Raw genomic sequence first — 16,238 nt, forward strand, 5'->3', positions numbered from 1 at the left:
TGGTGGTGCAGCTGCTGTGGCTGCCCCAGCAGAGGCCAGCAAAGTTCTCCTGCTCCCAAATGCCCAAGTGTAGCCTTTTGCTGGCTGCCTGAGGGAAGCCAGCCCCTGGCTGAGCCTTGAGGTCCCTTCCAACCCTGACAGTTCTCTGATTCTGTGATTCTTAGGATGATTCATTTGCTACAGTTGCCCAGAACCAGCTTCTTGGAACAGGCTTTTGATCTTTTCCTTTCCCCACAGCTTTTCTCTTCTCCTGCATCTGTGAAGTTTGCCCAGAGCCTGGAAGCTGTTGCTGCTGAGATTGGAGGCAGCATCTCTCTGAGCTGGGAGGTGAGCCAGGCCAAGGGGCAGGTGGTGTGGTGCAGGAGCGGTGTGGAGCTCAGAGCCAGCAAACGCTTCCAGATTCACCAGGAGGGGCTCAGAAGGAGCCTGAGCATCACAGGCATCCGGGCTGAGGATGAGGGAGAGTACTCCTGCCAGCCCAGGGGTGACAAGAGCAGCCTCAGCATCACCCCCAAAGGTATGGCTCCTTTGGTGGCAATGTGGAGGGAGCTTTGGGTTTGTCCTCAGTTGTTGCACCTGGGGTGGGTTGCAATGACCCCCCCAGCCCTTCCCAACTGACCATTGCCAGAGCAGCTCAGCTGGAAAGCAAAGGAAGCTGTATTGGCAAGCAAAGCTCCAATCTAAACTATGGAATGCGATGGCTGTGTACAGAATACACAATGGTTACATCCAGTTACAATTCATCAACAACACCAGAACCCCCCTGGACAAAACCAGGGGGTTCCCAACACCTTCCCCCTCCCTGCTCCCCTCCCTCCCTCCCTCTTGCAGTAAAGAAATCTTTCCTAATAGCCAACCTAAACCTCCCCTGGTACACCTTGAGGCCATTTCCTCTCCTTCTGTCACTCAAGCTGTGCCAGGGGAGGTTTAGGCTGGAGGGGAGGAGAAAGTTCTTCCCAGAGAGAGTTGTTGGCCATTGGAATGTGCTGCCCAGGGAGGTGGTGGAGTCCCCATCCCTGGAGGGGTTCAAGAGGGGATGGGACGTGGCACTTGGTGCCGTGGCTTAGTTAGTCCTGAGGCCTTGGGTGACAGCTTGGACTTGATGATCCCTGAGGTCTTTCCCAACCTTGTTGCTGATATGATTCTATGATCCTAGGGAGAAGAGACCAACACCCACCTTGTAGTGCATTTGAGGCTGGAATTAAGTGTCCCAAATGTCAAATGGGATTTCCTCTCCCCCCAGTTGTTTGTCTCTCTTCCTGCATCTTTATGAACCAAACTTAGACCTGGGAAACATGAAGATTCATTTCAGGCAGGCCTAGAGGAAAGCTGGGCAGGAGCTGTTACGAGAAGGACAGAATGTCTTCCAGACAGCTGGCCTGCAGAGCTGGCAGAAGGAGCCAGGGAGCTGCACAGTTTCCCTATGTTCCATGAGGAGGTGTTTGGAACTCTCCTCAGCAGCTTGGATCCCCACAAGTCCATGGGACAGGATGGGATCCATCCTAGGGTGCTGAGAGAGCTGGCAGAGGAGCTGGCCAAGCCACTCTCCATCATTTTTCAGCAGTCCTGGCTCACTGGAGGGGTCCCAGAGGACTGGAAGCTGGCCAACATGGTGCCCATCCACAAGAAGGGCTGGTTGGATGAGCCAGGGAATTACAGGCCTGTCAGCCTGACCTCAGTGCCAGGCAAGATCATGGAACAGGTCACCCTGAGTGCAATCACACAGCACTCACAGCATGGCCAAGGGATCAGGCCCAGCCAGCATGGATTCAGGAAGGGCAGGTCCTGCCTGACCAACCTGATCTCCTTCTATGATCAGGTGACTGCCTGGTGGATGTGGGGAGGCCTGTTGATGTAGTCTACCTGGACCTCAGCAAGGCCTTTGACACTGTCCCCCATAGCAAACTGCTGGCCAAGCTGTCAGCCCCTGGCTGGGACAGCAGCTCTCTGAGCTGGGTTAGGAACTGGCTGGAGGCTGAGCCCAGAGAGTGGTGGTGAATGGTGCCACAGCCAGCTGGCAGCCAGGCACCAGTGGTGTGCCCCAGGGATCAGTGCTGGGCCCTGTGCTCTTTGACATCTTCATTGATGATCTGGATGAGGATCTTGAGTCCATCAGCAGTAAGTTTGCAGACAACACCAAGCTGGGGGCAGGAGTTGATCTGTTAGAGGGCAGAAGGGCTCTGCAGAGGGACCTGGACAGGCTGGACAGATGGGCAGAGGCCAAGGGCAGGAGATTGACCACATCCAAGTGCCAGGGGCTGCACATTGGCCACAGCAACCCCAGGCAGTGCTGCAAGCTGGGGTCAGAGTGGCTGAGAGCAGCCTGGCAGAGAGGGACCTGGGGGTACTGGTTGATGGTAGGCTGAACATGAGCCAGCAGTGCACCCAGGGGGCCAAGAAGGCCAAGGGCATCCTGGCCTGCATCAGGAAGAGTGTGGCCAGCAGGAGCAGGGAAGTCATTGTGCCCTGTGCTCAGCACTGGTTAGGCCACACCTTGAATCCTGTGTCCAGTTCTGGGCCCCTCAGGTTAGGAAGGAGGCTGAGCTGCTGGAATGAGTCCAGAGAAGAGCAACAAAGCTGGGGAGGGGTTTGGAACACAGCCCTGTGAGGAGAGGCTGAGGGAGCTGGGGTTGCTTAGCCTGGAGAAGAGGAGGCTCAGGGGTGACCTTATTGCTCTCTCCAACTCCCTGAAGGGAGGTTGTAGCCAGACGGGGTTGGTCTCTTCTCCCAGGCAGCCAGCACCAGAACAAGAGGACACAGTCTCAGGCTGCGCCAGGGGAGGTTCAGGTTGGATGTTAGGAAGAAGTTCTACACAGAGAGAGTGATTGCCCTTTGGAATGGGCTGCCCAGGGAGGTGGTGGAGTCCCCATCCCTGGAGGTGTTCAGGAGGAGTCTTGCTGGGGTGCTTGGTGCCATGGGTTAGCTGTTTGGGTGGGTTGGATTGGTTGATGGGTTGGACGCGATGATCTTGAAGGTCTCTTCCAACCTGGTTTGGTTTCTTCTAAATAAATATGGGTTATTCTAAATAAAAATAAATGGTCTGCTCTGCCCTGGCAGATGGTTTTTTCCCAGAGCTGCATCTGAAGGGAGGTGAAAATGGGAGAGCTGAAGCACTGCCCCTGTGAGGAGGGCCTGAGGAAGTTGGGGTTGTTCTGCCTGGAGAAGATAAACTCCAGAGGGACCTCAGAGTAGGCTTCCAGTACTTCAAGGGGCCCTCAGGAAAGATGGGGAGGGACCTCCATCAGGGCAATGTCATGATGGGATGAGGAATAAGGATTTGAAGCTGCCAGGAGGTAGATTTAGATTAGCTCTTAGGCTCACTCTGAAGAGGGTAAGGCACAGGAAGAGTTTCCTAAGAGAGGTTATGGGTGCCCCCTGCCTTGAAGTGTTCAAGGTCAGGGAGATGGAGTTTGGAACAACTTCATCTAGGGGAAAATGTCTCTGCCTATGGCAGAGGGGTTGGGGGAAAATGATGTTAAGGTTCCTTCCAACTCAGAGCAGTCTATGAGTCTGTGCTCTGAAAAGACAAACTGGCAGTGTCCTGTTCCTTACTAGATGCTGTCCTCATGTGGCCACTTAGGTTTAGCAAGAACTTCACACGCACTTGTTCTGTTCCACTGCTCTGTTGAACTCCTCCTTCCTCCCTGACTTTGTCACTGGGATGAGATGCCCTTTGCATGCAGGCTGCTTTACATCTGAGCCCTGCTCCTGAGGATGAGTCAAGGTGAAATCCCTTCCAAAAGGCAAGGGCTGCAGGAGCACAAAATGGTGAATTGGTTCTGATGAGTCAGTGCAAAGGTGCAGAGTTAAAGAGGAATATGCTGAGTGCAAGAGACTCTGAAGCAAAGCTACAGCTGGGGCAAAGCATGTGGCAGATGTCCCTGTGGCTGCTGTGGCCCAGACACACAGCCAAGGCTGTAAGCTTGCAGAGAAGGATGTGAATGGGACAGCTTTCATAGAATCATAGAATGGTTTGGCTTGGAAGGGAGCTTAAAGCTCATCCAGTTCCAACCCCCCTGCCAGGACAGCTCCCACTACACTGGCTTGCTCAAAGCCCCATCCAGCCTGGTCTTCAATACTTCCAGGGATGAGGCATCTCCAGCTTTCCTGTAGAATAGCATCCTTTGGCTTGCAAGAGACCTTTAAAGATCCTCTAGTCCAACCCCCTGGCAGTGCACAGAGACATCTGCAGCTGGATCAGGTTGCTCAGTGATTAGGATGCAGGAGATGGGAGGCTTGTGTTTAGGAATCCTTGGCAGATTTTCACTCCTTAATGTGGTTAACTTCTTTTGGAGCCTGTGTAAAGTTCTAGCAGCCATAAAATCCTCTGCTGGAGCTGGTACTGTGCCTCTAGGGTCAAGCAGAGAATGTGATTCCTGTGCTGAAGAAGGAAAGTGGCCAGGAGGGGATGTTGGTCTGGAATAACACACACTCCATGTGCTCTGTCTGCAAGCATGCAGAAGGTGATCACAGCAGAGCCAGGCATGATGAAGCTCAGGGAAATCTTCCTCTCTCTCCTTTCACAGCCCCAGAGATCAGGATTGTTAAAGCCCTGGAAGATGTGGAAGTGAATGAATAGGAGAGTGGATCTTTTGTCTGGGACATTTCACATGGTGAGGTCCAGCCCCAATGGTCCAAAACTGACAACAAGCTGAAGGCTGCTGCCAACATCAGGATGCCTCAAGAGGGTAGGAGGACAAAGGGGGATCTTGTTCCTGCATGGGGGTGGGGTGGAGTAAGTGCTGAGAAGAAGGACTGAGAAGAAGGCTCTGACCTTCCCAATCCAAGGAGGAAGGTTCAGGAGAGTTAGCCTATTGTTTTGGGGGTGCAGCTAGGCAGGGACAGGAAGGTGGTGAGAACTTAAGGCAGATTTGGTGGTGTGAGCCCATCCCATGCCACCAGCAGTGGGGAGGAATTTGTATCTTCTGATAATGGGTGGGATCCTTCTCTTTCAAGTCCTTCCCAGATGGTGGGGACCACATTCAATCAGTCCCTGGAGGAGCTGAGGTTATTGTGATGCACAAACAAAGGAATGTTTGAAGGCTTTTTGAGCCACTAAGTTCAGTAAAGATTGCAGAAGTGTGCAGAATGCTACTGAGGGATTCCTAAATCCCTGCTCTCCTGTTCCCCCCTGGATCCAGAGCAATCCATTAGCATGGTAAAGGAGTTGTGTGACGAGGATGTGACCGAGCCTGAAGAGGCCACCTTGGAATGGGAGACCTCCACTCCATCTGTGAAACCTCCCAGATGGCTGCTGTGTGGAGAAGCCTTGCAGGCTGGCAGAAACATTATCATGCAGCAAGAAGGCACCAGCCCCAGGCTGACCGTCCTGCAAACCAGTGCCAGCGTGACAGGCACCGTGCAGCTCTCCACTGGCAAGTCCAAAGCCACAGCAAACCTACTTGTCAGAGGTAAGGTGTCCTGGCTTGGCTGCACCATGGAGAGATCCTCCCTCTCACAGGGCCTGGGCAGTCATTTGTTTCAGACAGCACTGTCTAGTGTGCAGCTTCCACGCTCTGGGCTCCTGGCAGTGTAGGTGCATGTGGAAGATCTGGTCAATTCCCAGCTCCCAGTTGTTGGTTGGAACGCTGGGACAGGCTGCCCAGGGCAGTGGTGGGGTCCCCATCCTTGGAGGCATTGAAGAGATGTGCAGACATGGCACTTCAGGACACAGTTGAGTGGGCATGGTGGGGTTGGGCTCATGGTTGTACCTGCTAATCTTTGAGGTCTTTTCCAAGCTTAATGATTCTGTGATTCTATAGATGAGACATCCATGCCTTAGGAAAGGATTTGACTCCATGAGTTTGGAGTGCCTGGTATTCAAATGGAGCCAAGGCTAGGCTTTGGGTTGGTTGTTTTTTCCTTCTTGACTTTACCACAGAGGACAAAACCAAAGAAATTTGCCAGGAGAGATTATTTTGTCCCATTCCTGAGCTAGACAAGTTTGCCAGCTCATGTAATGAATCTTCTTGGTCATTGACTTGATCTGGGACCAAGCTTCCAGGCTTGATGTCTTCTGCTGTCACCATGGTAAATATCTCCAATCCCATTCTAAAGTCCTTGTTTTGACTTTCCTTTGCTCATACTTGAATGGCAACTCTAATCAGCAAGCAATTCAGTAAGTATTGATCCCTGCATCTGCAATGTAAAGTGTTGCCTTACAGAAACCTTGCCTTCCCTAAAGATCCTCAGGTTGGGTTTGCTTCAAAGCCAATCAGGTCTGTAACAGAAACCCGCAGCATCATCTGAGCAGTTCACCAAGCAGCTGGGAATGACATACAGGAAATAAACTGGCACGAAATACAGATCAGAAACTTTCCTCTTCTGCCCATTCCCCCTTTCTCCTTCCCTACCCCTGCTTTGCAGATTCCTACACACAGATCACCAGGAAGCTGGAGGACAAGAGAGCTCTGGAGCACCATTCGCTCATCTTGGCCTGTGACTTCAGGCCTTCTCCCAAGAGTGTGAAGTGGTTCAAGGAGCACACAGCCACTGAGCCCTCTGAGAAGTCCAAAATCAAGCAGGAGCAGCATTCAGCAGAGCTCAGGGTTTTGAAGGTGAAGCCTGAAGATGCTGGTGTGTCCAAGGGCAGGGCTGGAAACGCGGAGACTGAAGCCACGCTGCCTGTTGAAGGTACAGATGGTGTGCAGCAGGGAGGTTGGCCTGGTGATGATCTGGGTGAGGGCATTGAGTCCATCATCAGTACATCTGCAGATGACACCAAGCTGGGGCAGGTGTTGATCTGTTAGAGGGTAGGAGAGCTCTGCAGAGGGACCTGAACAGACTGGACAGATGGGCAGAGTCCAAGGGCAGGAGATTGAACACATCCAAGTGCCAGGGGCTGCACATTGGCCACAGCAACCCCAGGCAGTGCTGCAGGCTGGGGTCAGAGTGGCTGAGAGCAGCCAGGCAGAAAGGGACCTGGGGGTACTGGTTGATGGAAGGCTGAACATGAGCCAGCAGTGCACCCAGGGGGCCAAGAAGGCCAAGGGCATCCTGGCCTGCAGCAGGAAGAGTGTGGCCAGCAGGAGCAGGGAGGTCATTGTGCCCTGTGCTCAGCACTGGTTAGGCCACACCTTGAGTCCTGTGTCCAGTTCTGGGCCCCTCAGGTTAGGAAAGAGGTTGAGGTGCTGGAAGGTGTCCAGAGAAGAGCAACAAAGCTGGGGAGGGGTCTGGAGCACAGCCCTGTGAGGAGAGGCTGAGGGAGCTGGGGTTGCTTAGCCTGAAGAAGAGGAGGCTCAGGGGAGACCTTCTTGCCCTCTCCAGCTCCCTGAACTGACTGTGTTATGAGCCATAGAATCATAGAATACTATGGGGTTTGAAGGAGCCTTTAAAGGTAGGGCACATCCTCAGTACAGCAGGTCTGGAGCTGGTCTGACTCAGCATAGAGAAAGCAGTTTGCTGCTGTCCTTACTATGCCACATGGCTCCAGAGATGGAGATTCCTGAAGAACATTTCTGCTCCTGATGATGCAGCCAAGGGCTTCCTTAAATCCAGCCTAGCTTGTTGAGCAGCTGCTCCAGAGAAGTGTGAAGCTGTCCCTCTGGCCTTCACTCCATGCCTGCTCCAAGCCCTGTTCCCTGTGAGGAGATCTCCTTTGCCTGACAGATGCCCCAACACAGAGAGCAATATGTCCTTGCAACCTCACAGCTGCAGAGTCATAGAGAGACTGCTGCTGTAGCACTGGCTCTCATTCCTTATCCATGGCAATGCTTCTCTCCTTCCTTTCACCCACCCAGGAACAGGTTCTGCTTTCCCTAACACTCATTGCAGTCAGGAGGTGTGGGACTGCTTTGGGCTCTGCATTGGCATCAGCAGCATTGCAAGGGTTTCCTGCAGCTCTCTTTCAATAGTGGGCAGCAGCTGAAAGTGCCTCAGCTGACATATCCTGGTTGTGCTCTGGTTTGGCTGCTAGCCTTCAGAGGAACCTGCTGTCTTCATGAAGGCCTTGGCTGGTGGCTTTGGGGAGGAGTGTGGTGTGATGTACCTGCAGTGTGAAGTCTCCAAAGAGAAGGTCAAACCTGCTTGGAGAAAGGATGGTGAGAAGATCACTTCTGGTAGCAAGTAGGAGCAGACACAGAGTGGGAAGCCCCTGTGCCTCCTTAGCCATGACCTAGAAAAGACAGATGCAGGCTTACACACCTGTGACACTGGCACTGATGTTGCCAAGCCAAAGGTCAGCGTCCAGGGGAAGTACTGTGGGTGATGGACATCCAAAGAGTGCTGTAATTCTTGGTGCCCTTGGTCACTTGGTCTCACAGCTGTTCCTCCTAAAGCCTCCCATTACAAGGTGGTGTCTGAGCAAAGCCCAGTTCCTCTTAAAGGACAGCTGCAGCATTGTTGATGGTTTCACACTCACATGTGTGAGACACAGTTTGAATGTCTCTGATTTGAGCATCAGGAAGCAGCTCCATCAGACATTAGGCAGAAGTTCCTTATTGTTGAGGGTGGTGAGACACTGCAACAGGCTGTCCAGAGAAGCTGTGGCTGCCCCATCCCTGCAAGTGTTTAGGAGCAGGCTGGATGAGGCTCTGGGCAAGCCGGGCTAGCAGGAGGTGTCCCTTCCAACTGCAGCCATTCCATGATGGTTCCATGAATATTAGGTGGGGGTAGGATGGTAACAAGTGAACAAACATCCCATTTCTCCTAGCTGCACAGAGAAATACCTCAGACAACATCCCAGAGGCTTCCTACCTGACAACTTTTCTCCCCTCTAGCTCAGTGAGTCTTGACTTCTCTCCACTCAGTTCTTCCCGCAGTCCTTCCAGCGCAATGCCCTTCTCTGTAGCTCTGTGGTGACTCTGAGTGGATAATGGCTGAGAAACCCTTCCCATGTCAAACACACCTGGAAGGAATGCAGTGGTGTCTTCCCAGCTGAGTGGACAAAGCAGTCTGATGAGCTAACAATGTCCACACTCCTGCCCATGTCATTGTACTAAGCCACTTTTTGTCCTCCAGGGCTGAACGTTGGCATCACCAAAGGCTTGAAGAACACAGGAATCCAGGAGGGAGCAGATTGCACTTTTGAGTGTCTTGTGTCCCATGAAAGCATTGCTGACTTCAGCTGGACACTGCCTGGGAGCCAAGTGGAAAGCGGAGGGCGATCTGAAGCCTCCGCCGCGCGGCAGCAGTGCACACTTCCCGTCGGGGCCGTGGCTCCTGGGGATGCTGGGGAAGTCATCCTCACTGCCCCTGCTCTGACCTCCAAGGCTTCTCTGGGTGTGAAAGGTAAGGAGATGAGAAAGGCTCTGGGGTTTGCATCCTTGGCTGTCTTTCCAGGAGGTTCTGTCAGTTACCCATGAAGGCAAACTTTAGTGGTGATCCAAATGAAGAGCAGCCTTCGCTGCCAGCCTCAAGGCACTGAGCTTTGGCCTTGGAAACAAGGGAAATGCTGAAATGTTGTATAGGTGTTTGAGAAGGGCAGAACCCACTGAGCTGTCTCATTGGACAGACAATTGCTGCTCACACTGTCTGCATGTGAGAGAATCAGCCAAGGCTCTCTGTGCAGGCAGCAGACACGATGACATCCCTTGAAATGGATGCCCTCAGGACAAGTCCTCAGCTCCTGTAAGCAATTGTAGGACCACAGAATGGTTTAGGATGGAAGGGACCTTCAAAGGTCATCCAGTCCAGTCCCCCTGCAGGCAGCAGGAACATTGCAACTAGATCAGGCTGCTCAGAGCCCTGTCCAACCTGACCTGGAGTGGTTCCAAGCATGGGACTTGTACAACCTCACTAGGTGACCTGGGCCAGGTCATCACCCTCAGTGTCAAACATTTCTCTCTTCTATCTACTCTAATTTCTTCCTTAGATCTGGCTTATCAGAATCCTTAATAGCCACTGAAACTCCAGAGCTGCCATTCCTGGGCCCTGAAGATCTGCTTTTCTCCCCCTTTCCCTAGCCTGATGTCAGTCATTCACTGGGGAGTGTGAAACCTTGCTGGGCATCTGAGTTGTGAAACCCTTGATAATATATTGGTCATGAGTTGTATTCAAAGTTCCCTTGGGGTGTGGTTGGTTGGTTTGGCTTGGTGGGGGGTTGTGGGTTTGGTTTGGGTTGGGTTTGGCTTGGTTTGGGTTTGGCTTGGTTTGGGTTTCTTTATGCTTGGTTTGGTTTTGTATTGTTTTGATTTGGGTTTGGTTTGGTTTGGTTTGGTTTTAATTTGGTTTGGTTTTGATTTGGTTTGTTAGAATCATAGAATTGTTTAGGGACCTCAAGGCTCATCCAGTCCCAACCCCCCTGCCATGGCCAGGGACACCTCACACTACAGCAGGTTGCTCAGCACCACCTCCAGCCTGGCCCTCACAACCTCCAGGGATGAGGCTTCCATCACCTCCCTGGCAACCTGTGCCAGGCTCTCACCACCCTCATGTTTTGTTTTGTTCTGTTCCCCTCTTCAGAAAAACCTCCTGAGGCTGTAAAGCAGCTGGAGGACAGAAGAGCAGCAGCAGGACAGGACATCAGCCTGAGCTGGGAACTGTCAGAGCCTGATGCCGCCATCAGGTGGTACAAGGACGGCAAAGCCATCCGGAAAAGCCAGAAGTGTGACTGGCACCAAGAGGGCACAGGAGCCACTCTGATCATCCATGAGCCCACAGCCAAGGCCAGGGGGGAATACCCCTGTGAGACAGAGGCCTCTAAAGCAAAAGCCGGGATCACAGTGCAAGGTCAGTGGAAGCATGCAGGGGCCAGGGTGTACAGGAGCTGGGCTAAAGGTCTGCAGCCTGTGGGAGATGCTCTTCCCTCCCAGCTCCCTCACCAGGAGCAGTTTTCAGTTGTCACAACCTGTCATGGATTAAATATTCAAACAAACACCAAAGCTGTGAGCAACTTCAGCACCTCCAAGGCACTGAAGTAGCTCTTGTGCTGCTTCACAAGCCCATCAAACCTGGCAGTGTGAATGAGTCTGCCTTGAGCATGGGTGATCAGAACTGCCTGGGGGCTGCAAGAGGAGACCTCAGCCACACCTGTGCAGTGACAAACATGCTGGAAACACTCTGCCTCCTCTGCATTGTGACAGAGGAGAGGAGAGGAGACTCAAGGAGAGGAGAGGAGACTCAAGGAGAGGAGACTCAAGGAGAGAAGAGGAGGGGAGAGGAGAGGAGAGGATGAACCAGGTTGAAAAAGACCTCTGAGATCATCCAGTCCAACCTATCACCCAACACCATCTGATCAACTACAACCATGGCACCAAGGGCCTCATCCAGGCTCTTCCTAAACACCTCCAGGGATGGGGACTCTACCACCTCCCTGGGCAGCACATTCCAGTGGCCAACAACTCTCTCAGTGAAGAACTTTCTCCTCACCTCCAGCCTAAACCTTCCCTGGCACAGCTTGAGACTGTGTCCTCTTGTTCTGGTGCTGGGTGCCTGGGAGAAGAGACCAACCCCCTCCTGGCTACAACCTCCCTTCAGGGAGTTGTAGACAGCAATGAGGTCTCCCCTGAGCCTCCTTTCCTCCAGGCTAAGCAACCCCAGCTCCCTCAGCCTCTCCTCCTAAGGCTGTGCTCCAGACCCCTCAAGCCCCATGAGGAGAGGCTGAGGGAGCTGGAGTTGAAGCTGGTGATCCTCTAAGATTGGTTCTTCATCTGCTAGGATGAGAGCAAACAGCCTCAGGTTGTATCAGGGGGGGTTTAGGTTGGCTATTGGGAATAGTTTCTTCACCCAAAAGATTATCAAGCTCTGGAACAGACTGTCCAGGGCAGTGGTGGTTTCACCCTCCCTGGAGGGATTGAAAAGCCATCTAGAGGTGGTGCTAAGGCACACAGGGTAGTGGTGGGCTTGGCAGGGGTAGGCTGAAAGAGTTAGATGTGGTGATCTCAAGGACCTTTTTCAAGCTAAAGGATTCTATATGCTGTAATTCTCCAAGGGAGGGCAGAGGAGATCCCAGAGCACTCTGTGCTCAGCACTTGGGTAGTTAACAGAGCTCTTTCTTTCTGTCTTTCTTTCTTGGTTTCTCCCTTCCAGAACAACCTAATTATGCTGTCCAGGAACTCTCAGCCCTGAGAGCTGCTGAAAGGGGAACTGCAGTTTTGATTGGCCAGAGCCAGAGAGCTGCATCCTCTGTGGTCTGGAGGGAAGGCACTGCTGAGCTCAGGGCTACCAAGCAGTCTGAGATCACAGAGAAAGGACAAATGCTGCAGCTGGCCATCAATGACCTGGAGAAAAGTGACAGTGACACTTCCCCCTGTGCCATTGGTGATGCCCAGTCCAGAGCCAAGCTTGTGGTGCAAGGTGTGCATGAGATTGTGCCTCTCATCTCTCCAGCAGAAGCCACTGTGTGCAGAGGCAGATGCCTTCCATAGTGGTGAAGGGTCTGGAGCACAAGTCTGAGGAGCAGCTGAGGGAACTGGAGTTGTTTAGCCTGGGGCAGAGAAGACTGCAGGGATGCCTTCTGGCTCTCTGAAGGGAAATTGGAGTGAGCTGGGGCTCGGTCTCACCGAGAACAAGCAATAGGACAGGAGGAAATGGCCTCTGCTTGTACCAGGGAGCTTTAGGCTGGACACTAGGAAACATTTCCTCCCCCAAAGGGTTGCCAAGGCCTGGAACAGGCTGCCCAGGGCAGTGGTGGAATCTGCTTCCCTGGAGGGACTTACAGACAAAGATGTGGTGCTGAGGGGCATGGTTTAGTGGTGATCTGGCAGTGCTGGCTTAACAGCTGGGCTCCAGGATTGTAAAGGTCTCTTCCAAGCAAACTGAGTCTGTGATTCCATAGAAGCAGAGATCCACTGATTTCTGGCTCTGGCTCACTCATGAGCTGGAGCCACTGCATGGGGCTGGGGCAGAGCTGTATACAGCAGCAGGGAGCTGGGCACACAGAGCAATCTGCCAGCTTGAACAAGTTACACCTGGAGCACTGTGGATGGGATTTGAAACCTGAAGAGCTGGTGTGAGGAGAGGAGAAGCTGATGCTGCTGGGGGAGCATGTGCTGAACAGCATCCAGAGTGCCTGCTGTTAGAGGAGGGAAGCATTATTCTGCCCCCAGGCTTTTCTCCCTGTCCCTGGCCATGGGGGACCCCAAGATGCCAGCCCAGGCTCCATCCCTCCTGCCCAGCAGCCTCACCTGGGCAGCTGCAGCAGGCTGGAGCTGAGGGCAGGCAGCAGCACTGGCGCCTGGCTCTGTGCCCCCCGGGCAGCATCCTCCTAGGCACGGAGCTTGGCCTGCAGCTCTGCCACCTGTGAGCAAGGGGCAGCCCTGGCTCAGAGCATGCCCTGAGCCCCAGCAGCTCAGCAGGCTGGGTGCCAGGCAAAGCAGAGCTGCAGACAGAGCCCAGCCCTGCCCCCGGCAGCTCACCTCCGCTCTCAGCTGCGCACACAGCACAACGTACGGACAGACGTGGGAGTCCGGGCTGAGCAGGTTGCTCTTGAGCTGCAGGGAGAGGGAGGAGCGGAGCTGAGAGCAGCCCCAGGACAGCTCCTTCCCCTCTGCTGAGGCGGGGCAGCTCCTCAGCCTCCTCTGGGCTGGTGGGGCCCGGGCGGCTGCAGCCGACTCTGAGAGGGGCTCCAGAGGCAGCCCGGCTGCAGCAGGGAGGCGGCAGGGAGGCAGCAGCCCGCAGCAGCCTGCCCCAGGCTCCTTCCCGGGCAGCCCCAGCAGCTGCCGGCCGCGGGGCGAGGTGCTCACCGAGACCTGGATCTCCTTGGCCCTGCTGGCACACCTGAGGGTGTTGAGGGTGTCCTGGCAGCAGAGCGGCGAGGGGCTGAGGGCAGCCAGCATCAGGGTGCGGCCGATGGAGCCCTTCAGCAGCCGCCTCAGCTTGCTGTCCCGCTACGGGACGTGGCTCTGCTTGCCCTGCCCGGCACAGCGAGGCTCCGCTCAGGGGCTGGCCCTCGGCTCCCAGCCCTGGCCACGCTCAGCCCACGGCAGCTCTGCCCTGGGGACGGCGCTCAGGGCCCCTCGGCGGCAGCCTTCCCTCGGCCCCAGCCAGCGCCTGGCTGACGCTGAGCAGGGCCAGCAGCGAGCGGTTGATGCTGGCTCCCTCCCGCAGCCGCTCGCCCCTGCTCTTGGCCACCGCGGCTCGCTCCGAGCCGGCCAGGTCGCCCAAGCTCATCTCGGCCACCGGCAGAGCCCCGGCGAGGCCCCCGGCGCGGTCCTGCTGCTTCACCTGTACCTGGCAGGGCACAGGCAGGGCAGGCTGCGGCTCCGCAGGGCGCTCGGGCTCGCCGCTCGCAGCCGCGGCAGCAGCCCTGGCACGCCGGCCCTGGCACAGCATCGCCGCCTGCCCCCCTCCGGGCAGCGGTGCCAAGGGCTGCCCCAAGCACCACCCCTCACCTGCAGCACGGCGTGGGAGCGGGAGGAGGAGGCGTTGGCATCGGTGGGATGCTGCGTGCGGTTCCTGCTGCCCCCGAGCAGCATCTGCAGGAGCTGCTCTGCCGAGCTGGGCTGGCGGGGAGCAGGCAGAGGGCAGGGATCGGCGCAGCCCCGGCACGGGCACCGAGCGGCCACAGGCACACAGGCTGAGGCCTCCTGCGGCTCTGCAGGGCTCCTCTGGCCTCGGGCTCAGCGCTGCTGCCAGCCAGCACCCAGCCGGCTGGCACTCCCGGGGCCCCACAGCCCTCCCCTCCCCCCTCCAGGTCCCCCAGTCCCAGCTGGCACCCCTGGGGCAGGCGCAGTGCTGCCCACACCTTGTGCCTGCTTCCACCCCCACCTGCTGGATGGAGAGGCCCTGAACCACAGCTCCTCTCTCAGGATCCTCCCGGATGGGCAGAGGGCCCTTGGGCTCCAGCAGGTCACGGATCTGCTCGTTGTAGACCTGCAGCAGGCAGCTCCAGCTCGGGCTGAGGCTTGGGGCCTCAAAGGGCAGCAGGCAGAGCAGCTCTGGACCCCAGGGCCTGCTGCCCACCCAACAGCACCTCTGGCACCTGGAGCCAGCAGGAGCAGCTGAAGGTGCCCTAAGGCAGAGGACAGCTCAGGAGGCTTCACCAGTGAGGCACTGAGCCATTGCTCCTCCAAAGCCCTTGCAGCCAGGAAGCCCTCATTGCCCTGTGCCCTGTGGCCCCCAGCTCCAGAGGGGGCAGACCAGCAGCACCAGCTCAGCAGACTGGGTAGGGGCAGCCTGCTTCCAGTCTGGGGCTGTCCTGGCCACTGGGCACAGCTGGCAGCACAGGGGTAGCCCTGGCACTACAAGTCCAGACCTTGGAGATGGTGGCCTGGCAGCAGGAGGGGCACAGCTGGGCACAGCCTACCTCCAGGTAGGAGACCAGGACCTGGTAGCTCTTCTGCTCCTTCCTAGCCTCCAGCCTCCTGTACAGCTCCTCCATGGTGAGGTAGATGATGCCAGGGCTCTTCTCTGAGCCCAGCATGGGGTAGGTTTTCCCTGCTCCTGTTGCTCCGTAGGCAAACGCTGGGAGGAGAAAGGGAGGAGCCCTGAGAGCAGCCTTCAGCAACAGCAGCACTGGGGGGATGCTCCCAGCTCTGCCTCAGCTGGAAATGCCCCTGGGGACACAGCCCCAAACCCAGCTCCTGCTATGGGGCACTGCTGCCTCCCACTCACATCCTGTCCAGCAGGACCCCCAGGGCCCTCTGCACCAGGCTGCTCCCCAGCCTGCACAGGGCTCTCAGCTGATGCCAGCCCACAGGCAGGACTCCACACTCATCTGGGCTTGTCTCTGCTCTCTTCTTGCTGGCCTGGGCCCTGCCTGCCCCCACAGCCCTCAGGTGACATCTCCAGGTCAGCACTGGCCCTGCCAGGTTGCTCTGGGAGGGGATTGTGACAGATGCAGGTGGGGCTCACAGAATAAGCTCTCTTCACCTCTTCTGGCATTTTGAGGCCCTGGAACTGTCTTGCTAGAGGTCTACACATGTCACCCAGGGGAAAATGTGCCTTCCTCTGCTTATGCAGCAGAGCAGCTGCTTTGACACCATTCTGTCACTAGGCCAATCTATAGCTGGATCTCGGGTTTAAGCCCCACTGCACCTAAAAGAAGGAGTTTGCTCAGATGTGGCTGTTACAGTGTGCTCCAAACCCTCCTTCCCCCATCTCCACCAGTGGAGGCCTGAATGGGGAAAGACAAAGGCAGGAAATTGCCTTCCCCTGGGACAGGTCAAGGCTGCTGGAGGGGGAAGTGCGCTTGGGGTTGGCATTATGATTAGCAGGGTGCTTGGCACCCAGTGTGCCTTGGCCTGGGACACATTGTCTCTGAACAGCTTAAGCAGGGTGAGCATAAAGCTGTGGGGGCTCTCTTGCTCTTGCCTTCCTCTTGCTCACTCCCATGTTCTGCTTTCCTCTTGGCCTCGCTG

General features: G+C 55.7%; 1 protein-coding gene across 8 annotated transcripts in view; it reads left to right on the forward strand.

Moving 5' to 3' along the window:
* LOC137460072 (obscurin-like) overlaps positions 1 to 12,758 on the forward strand; it is a 31,871-nt gene extending 19,113 nt beyond the window's left edge. For 6 of the 8 annotated variants that reach the window (XR_010992641.1, XR_010992640.1, XR_010992642.1 and 3 more), the window contains 2 exons: positions 238 to 327; positions 10,402 to 11,037. The gene's annotated coding sequence lies outside the window, so the exon portion shown is untranslated. Of the gene's footprint in view, positions 1 to 237; positions 328 to 4,526; positions 4,689 to 5,141; positions 5,412 to 6,366; positions 6,634 to 8,958; positions 9,094 to 10,401; positions 11,038 to 11,967 lie in introns of those variants that run through there. The other 2 variants (XR_010992639.1, XR_010992636.1) reach the window with 2 other exon arrangements.
* Positions 12,759 to 16,238: the final 3,480 nt, after the last annotated feature.

The sequence above is a fragment of the Melanerpes formicivorus genome, unplaced genomic scaffold (assembly GCF_026170545.1).
Source record: "Melanerpes formicivorus ecotype bairdi unplaced genomic scaffold, bMelFor1.0.p_v2 SCAF_502, whole genome shotgun sequence".
NCBI lineage: Eukaryota > Metazoa > Chordata > Aves > Piciformes > Picidae > Melanerpes > Melanerpes formicivorus.